This window comes from Tyto alba, unplaced genomic scaffold (genome assembly GCF_018691265.1).
Source record: "Tyto alba isolate M040663 unplaced genomic scaffold, T.alba_DEE_v4.0 Super-Scaffold_18, whole genome shotgun sequence".
NCBI classification, from domain to species: Eukaryota; Metazoa; Chordata; class Aves; order Strigiformes; family Tytonidae; genus Tyto; species Tyto alba.
In genome coordinates, this window is record NW_024881280.1 from 17275061 (window position 1) to 17282927 (window position 7867).

Consider the following 7867-nt stretch of genomic DNA (forward strand, 5'->3'; position numbering starts at 1 on the left):
TGCTGCTTTTTTAAAGGATAAAAAAGCCTTGTTCTTTAGAATATGAGTAGCAATGTGAAAGGAATTGAAAGGACATATAGGATTTAAAAAAATCAGAAAGGCAATAAAGTTTGAAACATTAAATAGTCTTGAACTGTCAGGAATCAAATTACTTTGGCCTCTACAACCACATCCTCTTCATTAACTAATTTTCCCTTAATGCCTAGACTACTGCTTACCACCTTCTGCTACCATAGGTCTCACCTATTTCATCTGTCAAACTTCCCTCTTCTTTTCCCCTTTACTTTCTAACTCAACTCCATTCTTTCTCCTGTGTAGTCTGATTCTGAATGTGTGGAGCCTCTGGGACACTTGCTGGAACAGACTTGTATGCTGTTGCATAAACACAGATTCCACTTTCACTGTCTCCAGTAACCATTAGTTCTCTGTACCACCATCTTCATCTGTAGTCCCTTTCCATTGATACCCATAAACTGGTCTCTATTCTTAAATTTCAAGCATAATCTACCTCACTTTTTAACAATTACTACTTTTATACTATAATGGTGTAATATGGCAGTTGCAGTATGGTAATTTTGAGAGACAATTTTAATATGTATGCAATTTCAGAAGAATAATAAGAATGGTTCCTTACCCATGGTATCCATGTTCTAATAGCTCACCACAGCATAATACAATGGAATTCTAAAGACAAGTGATTTACTGATATTCATGTCACCTCTGTCTAATTTATATCCAAAGATTTGGGTATTTAGCAGTAACATGTTTAAGTCATGCTGCTGTCTCTTCTGACAGTTTATATCACCAGGGAGATACAAGATGAGAAATGTCTCACTTTCTCTGAGCTGAGGCAATTTGAGGTACAGTGTTAATTGTAAAGACTGGATAAAATCGTTAATAACACTTCATTAATTACAGGATGAATGAAGAATGTTAGAAGGGACAGAATGAGAGCTAAGAGTAGATAATCTAATATGTTGGTTTTAACATTGCAGAGTAGTTCACAAAACGCATTGATAGTTGACAGTGATTTAAAAGGTTGTTGAAATAAACTTGTTGAAGTATAGGAATATTTCTACTAAAACTTCCCATAATGAAAAATTTTCAATGTTAAAATTTCAATTTTACCACAAAACTTCAAATTTATTTTAGGGAATTCTGAATATAATGTTTTATTTTGAGACAAGCGGATCTGATTCTTGACATTTTGATTTGTAAGAAAGAAATTTTAAAATGTTTCAGATTTTTTTAAATATTTGTTTGCCCCTGTGTTAGTCATTAAAGAAATATGTAGCAGTTTTAGTTAGGATGGCCCATAGCGCTTTTCTACAGGGAGGAATCACTGACTGAATTACATCTCCCATTAACTACTTTGGTTTTCCCTCCAGTTGAATGTATGACTAAGGCTCATAAAGCAAGCTATACTATGAGAGATTTAGCTTACCCATTATTTGGAGTTCATAGCACATATAGAATTATAATAAATCCCTGTGGTATTCAGGTTTGCATCAAACTGAGAAGAAAGCAAGCATCCAAAACCAGCTTGACTAATAAAAAGAAAACATTGTAATTTCAATAGTCTTATTCATGAATTCTGTCACTTTGAGACTTGGTTAATGTTTTCAAACATCTCTCTTTATTGAATTTTTTTTCCCCCCCAGTCACATCCCTGGTAGAAGTGTGACAGTAACCAAGACTGAGCTGCTGGACAGCTGGAAATCCCAGACAAATAACTGTTACTCTTGTGCATGCAGTTTACATGCATGCATCATCCTTCTGTCCAGAATATCCCAGACAGTCGACCCACAAGTTATTTAATTGTGATATGTTAGCAGGTATGATTATAAAAACTAAGATTAGCATGTTGATAAGAGGAAAGTTTGGTAAGCTTCAAGTGCAGGGAAAAATTTTGATACTTCGCCATTTCATTCTAATTTGGGATAAAATTAAAAGTTGAAATTATTAATTTCCTTCAGGAAAAAAAAAAAAAAAATTCTGTCCCCTACTACCTGTATTATGATATTTAAGAGTGGTGAAAAAATTCAGAGATCAAATGTCCTTAAATATGAAAAATCCCCTAAATTCTCTGTTTCTAGGAAGGTGGAATTTTCACAATTCTTGCAGAATTGAGTAAGCAAGTTTGCATTAGAGAGGAAAACTTAAAATTTTGTATGATATTAAATACAGTGAAAATAAGAAAAACAGGGGAAATGTAGGAAGATTGCTCCAGTTGACCCACTTCAGGCTGACCACAGATTTAAAGTAGATTTCTGACATCACTGAGAGCAAAACTGACAGGCTATAGTGGTGCTTACACCTTAGCTACTCCTCTGCAATATATTTGGCCCTTATTAGAGTGCTCCCTTCAGGATTAGGATCAGGATCACATTGTTCTTGTTTAGCAACTTCAAGAACACCATTTCTAAGCATCCTGCTTTGGCACATGGCAGGTCTGACAGACAGTCTGCAGCTGTGAACCCTAGTGCCCAGGTAAGCTTGCACAGCCAGCTGGCTCAGGTATCAACTGGCTTGTGTTTGAAGTTGTCAGACCCATCTTAGTAATGGAGGTGCCCAGATAAGGTCACATAACAAGCATATAACCAAGAGTTAATGGAATCTAGCTTTTCAAAAATCTCAGATTAGTACCTTAACATACTTTTACTTGTAGTTCTTTACCTGCTTTCCATTATATAGATTTTTGTTAACTGCTATATAAGAAATATTTTGACAATAGCCTGAGAGAACAATAAAAAGAACAACATGTATTAGATCAAAGAGAAGGTGAAAGACCAGAAATCACACAGATCTAGAAAAAACAGAGTAGAGATAAGGGATGTTAAAATAAAGATCATGATTATATTGTGTAGAACCCTGCCAATACACATCTCTGAAAAAGTGTGCTACTTGAATTACACCAAAAGATCAAAATCTGAAATATTACCAGAAGACTTTTTAAGAGTTGAACATGGAAATGTTTAGCAAGAAAAATATGGTTATGAAACCCATAATATACTTGTGGAAGTTCACATTGCTAAAAAAATATGTAGCTATTGTAACATTACAGTAAATAACCTAGTTGGAACTTTCTTACCCTTCACTTAGGCTCAGCAAGTACCTCTCCTAATAAAGAAGAGAAAGACCTGAAAAAAGGCAAACATGTAAAGTCATCATATCTTTGCATTGTGCTTCCAAGAGCCATCAGGAAGATAGAAAGGATAACGATTTTTTTTGTAAGTTTTGCTAGTTTTGAACCTTTTGTTCAGTACCAGTGCTTAGAAAACTTTCAGCCACCATCAGCTATGGGGATTTCACTGAGTTTGATAACTGGATATTTCTATACATTTTGAATTCCACCCCAAGGCCACTTTTGCAATCTTCATTCAATGAGCTGTCATGTACAGTCCAGGTCCTGTGCTTGTGAACCATATGTGTCTTTACTGTGTCTGGTGCCTTTTTCAAGGTGCTTCAGATGCATCCATGTGGTCATTTGGCAGCTGGATCATGAAGGATATTGTGACAGCTATTTTCAGTGTTTGTATCAACTGAAAGGCAGAAATAAACACAGTGATTACAAAAGATAAATAATACTTGTTTTATTGCCCAGTGAAGACAAAGTTGGTTCAATAGCAGACCAGCTGTTTGGCATACTTCCTGGGATTTAACATCTCTAACAGAGACCTAAGCACTTGTGTGTCCATTTGTTAAAATCAGGTTGGCTGTTTGTACCACAGCCCTTTTGCTGCCAGCGTTTGTATGCTCTTTATACTGGGAAGAGTGCCAACTTTCCTATACATGTGAGATAAGCAAAGGCAGTGAGCACATTTAGGGGAATGACCAGGGAATATGCATTTTCATTTATTTACTGTTAGCACTGAAAAACAACAAGGAGTGAAATATATCCACTGCCACAAGCATGAGAAGGATGGTACCCTGGGAATGGCATTAGTCAGCGAGCAAAAAACTAGTTCACAGTCTAATGCCTCTTGCATTATATGCTGCTTTTCAAAGTAAGCCCACAAAACCAAACTGAACCAAACGAACAAAAAATTATATATGTCATTCTTTAGGTACCTATAATGTAGCTCCTAATAGTAAAATTTCTCCCTCCAACAAAATAAAATTAATGGATTCACTAAAGAACCAAAATATATAAATAGACATTAGCCATATACTTAGTCTGAAAACTCACTTGAAAAAAAACATTCTATCTGATTTCAAATGGGTAAAGTTTATGTTAAAATACTCATGACACTTCCACAATTAAAGTGCCTTATTTTCAGAATTAAGTCCCTGATATGACCCCTACAGTTCTGTTTTCATTATGGCATACAAAAGATCTAGGAATTTGTCTAACATCCACTTGAAGTAGCTCCCTCTATGTGACTGCAATTTGATTCCTTCTCATCTGATAGTATTGATGGGTATATTAATAACAGTTGTGTCTCTTACCAAGTATTTCAGCCGTGTCTGGCCTATCTACATTATTATTTTATGAATCCACTTGTGAAGTGCCATGCCTTTAGACCAGCAGAAGGAAACTTTGAATTTCATACTTAATTTGAACATATATAGTACCATAGTATATAGCTGAATTTTACAGAGAACTGTACAGATATTTGAGTCAAGAGACAAAAACAAAACAAAACAAAACCAAGAGTTCAACTGAAGTAGATCCACTGAAATTAAAGGATATATTATGAATATATTAAAAAAATACAATGAGTCACAAGATCTGGGGAGAAGTAAATATAATTTTTAAGAGTAAAAACATTAATTAATTAACATTTTCAATTACTGGTATTGTCATGTGGTAAAATATGTACTTGTGAGTAGAAAGCTTTAAGAGCATTTCAGGCAAGAATGCCAATTTATATTTATATATATATATTGAGTTAAGTAATGCTGGTTTCTGGAAATCTGGTACAGTATACCATCCAAACTAAGAAGCAACATGTACATGTAATGACTAGTCAGTTTTTGATTGTTTTAAGGTGTTTTTTATTGTTTTTTGATAGGAAGACATAACAGTCTAAGTGGTAAGTGTATTCATTGCAGAAACAAATAATTAGTGTTTACTCTCTTGCATGAACAGCTTCACTGATCTAAATCCTAAATCTAAGCCAGCAAGTCATTTTCAAATATGCTATAAATTAAATGTGAGCTATGTAATCCTTTCCTTCCTTCCTTCCTTCCTTCCTTCCTTCCTTCCTTCCTTCCTTCCTTCCTTCCTTCCTTCCTTCCTTCCTTCCTTCCTTCCTTCCTTCCTTCCTTCCTTCCTTCCTTCCTTCCTTCCTTCCTTCCTTCCTTCCTTCCTTCCTTCCTTCCTTCCTTCCTTCCTTCCTTCCTTCCTTCCTTCCTTCCTTCCTTCCTTCCTTCCTTCCTTCCTTCCTTCCTTCCTTCCTTCCTTCCTTCCTTCCTTCCTTCCTTCCTTCCTTCCTTCCTTCCTTCCTTCCTTCCTTCCTTCCTTCCTTCCTTCCTTCCTTCCTTCCTTCCTTCCTTCCTTCCTTCCTTCCTTCCTTCCTTCCTTCCTTCCTTCCTTCCTTCCTTCCTTCCTTCCTTCCTTCCTTCCTTCCTTCCTTCCTTCCTTCCTTCCTTCCTTCCTTCCTTCCTTCCTTCCTTCCTTCCTTCCTTCCTTCCTTCCTTCCTTCCTTCCTTCCTTCCTTCCTTCCTTCCTTCCTTCCTTCCTTCCTTCCTTCCTTCCTTCCTTCCTTCCTTCCTTCCTTCCTTCCTTCCTTCCTTCCTTCCTTCCTTCCTTCCTTCCTTCCTTCCTTCCTTCCTTCCTTCCTTCCTTCCTTCCTTCCTTCCTTCCTTCCTTCCTTCCTTCCTTCCTTCCTTCCTTCCTTCCTTCCTTCCTTCCTTCCTTCCTTCCTTCCTTCCTTCCTTCCTTCCTTCCTTCCTTCCTTCCTTCCTTCCTTCCTTCCTTCCTTCCTTCCTTCCTTCCTTCCTTCCTTCCTTCCTTCCTTCCTTCCTTCTTCCTTCCTTCCTTCCTTCCTTCCTTCCTTCCTTCCTTCCTTCCTTCCTTCCTTCCTTCCTTCCTTCCTTCCTTCCTTCCTTCCTTCCTTCCTTCCTTCCTTCCTTCCTTCCTTCCTTCCTTCCTTCCTTCCTTCCTTCCTTCCTTCCTTCCTTCCTTCCTTCCTTCCTTCCTTCCTTCCTTCCTTCCTTCCTTCCTTCCTTCCTTCCTTCCTTCCTTCCTTCCTTCCTTCCTTCCTTCCTTCCTTCCTTCCTTCCTTCCTTCCTTCCTTCCTTCCTTCCTTCCTTCCTTCCTTCCTTCCTTCCTTCCTTCCTTCCTTCCTTCCTTCCTTCCTTCCTTCCTTCCTTCCTTCCTTCCTTCCTTCCTTCCTTCCTTCCTTCCTTCCTTCCTTCCTTCCTTCCTTCCTTCCTTCCTTCCTTCCTTCCTTCCTTCCTTCCTTCCTTCCTTCCTTCCTTCCTTCCTTCCTTCCTTCCTTCCTTCCTTCCTTCCTTCCTTCCTTCCTTCCTTCCTTCCTTCCTTCCTTCCTTCCTTCCTTCCTTCCTTCCTTCCTTCCTTCCTTCCTTCCTTCCTTCCTTCCTTCCTTCCTTCCTTCCTTCCTTCCTTCCTTCCTTCCTTCCTTCCTTCCTTCCTTCCTTCCTTCCTTCCTTCCTTCCTTCCTTCCTTCCTTCCTTCCTTCCTTCCTTCCTTCCTTCCTTCCTTCCTTCCTTCCTTCCTTCCTTCCTTCCTTCCTTCCTTCCTTCCTTCCTTCCTTCCTTCCTTCCTTCCTTTCCTTCCTTCCTTTCCTTCCTTCCTTTCCTTCCTTCCTTTCCTTCCTTCCTTTCCTTCCTTTCCTTCCTTTCCTTCCTTTCCTTCTTTTTCTTTCTTTCCTCTTGGACCTTGATTATCATTTTGTATTAGTTTGTCATTTTCAAAATGGAGCACACAAGAAAAAAATGAAGCCTTTATATACTTGGATGAACAGACTTAGACAAATATTAATAATTTAGGGCAATTTACTGACAAGTTAATTTAACTAACTTAACTTAGCTAATCTTATTACTAACTTAAAGTCCCCTTTTGTAAATCAAAACATTCTTCTACTTGGCAGGGAAAGTACATATTTAAAAAAAACAGTTCCAATACAGGGAGTTTAACTACATTTTAATAGGACTATTCCCTACTGCTTGCCAATATGTGTAAGATTTTCACAATCTGATCCAATGCAAATAAAATGTAGTTGGGATGTAAGTGGAAAAAAGTTCACAGACAGTCTCATCAACCATATCCACATCAATGGAAACAACATGCTGGTAAAACTCAAGATTTTTTTTACTTTATTTTTTGTGTGTGTGATTTTTTTTTTTTTTTTTAGTGATGTTTGCAATGATTCACTAGATAGAAAAATCCACTAGGTGGCATTTGTGATTTATTAGGCTGGAACCAATGGTTTATAAAGGTTTCATCTAATCCTTGGTTTCAAGAGAACAAGACATTTAACATTCCAAGACATTTGATTCAAGAAAACCCTTTCATAATTAGATAAATGCATAGAATTTTCCCTTCTGCTATAACATTTTGAAACCTATTTTCTGAAGTTCCATTCAAGTCCTAGACATTCTCAGGCATCTATTCCCTGACCCCACAGCACCAGCTTACATAAGTAATTACTTGTCTACAATTAAGCTGTAAATAATGCAATCACTCCATTCTTGTCCTGTCACTCTAGTCCCAACCACAACAAATAGGGCTAATCACATACTTATTCAAGTGTGTAATTATTCACAGTTAAACTTCTGTCACTTTCACCCTGTTTGGAAACAGGAGAACACAACCTGTAATTAGCAAATATTGCTGCAGGCACTTTTACTTGGAAATATGCCACGGATTCAGCACCTATGTGAGCAAAGAGCTAAACCT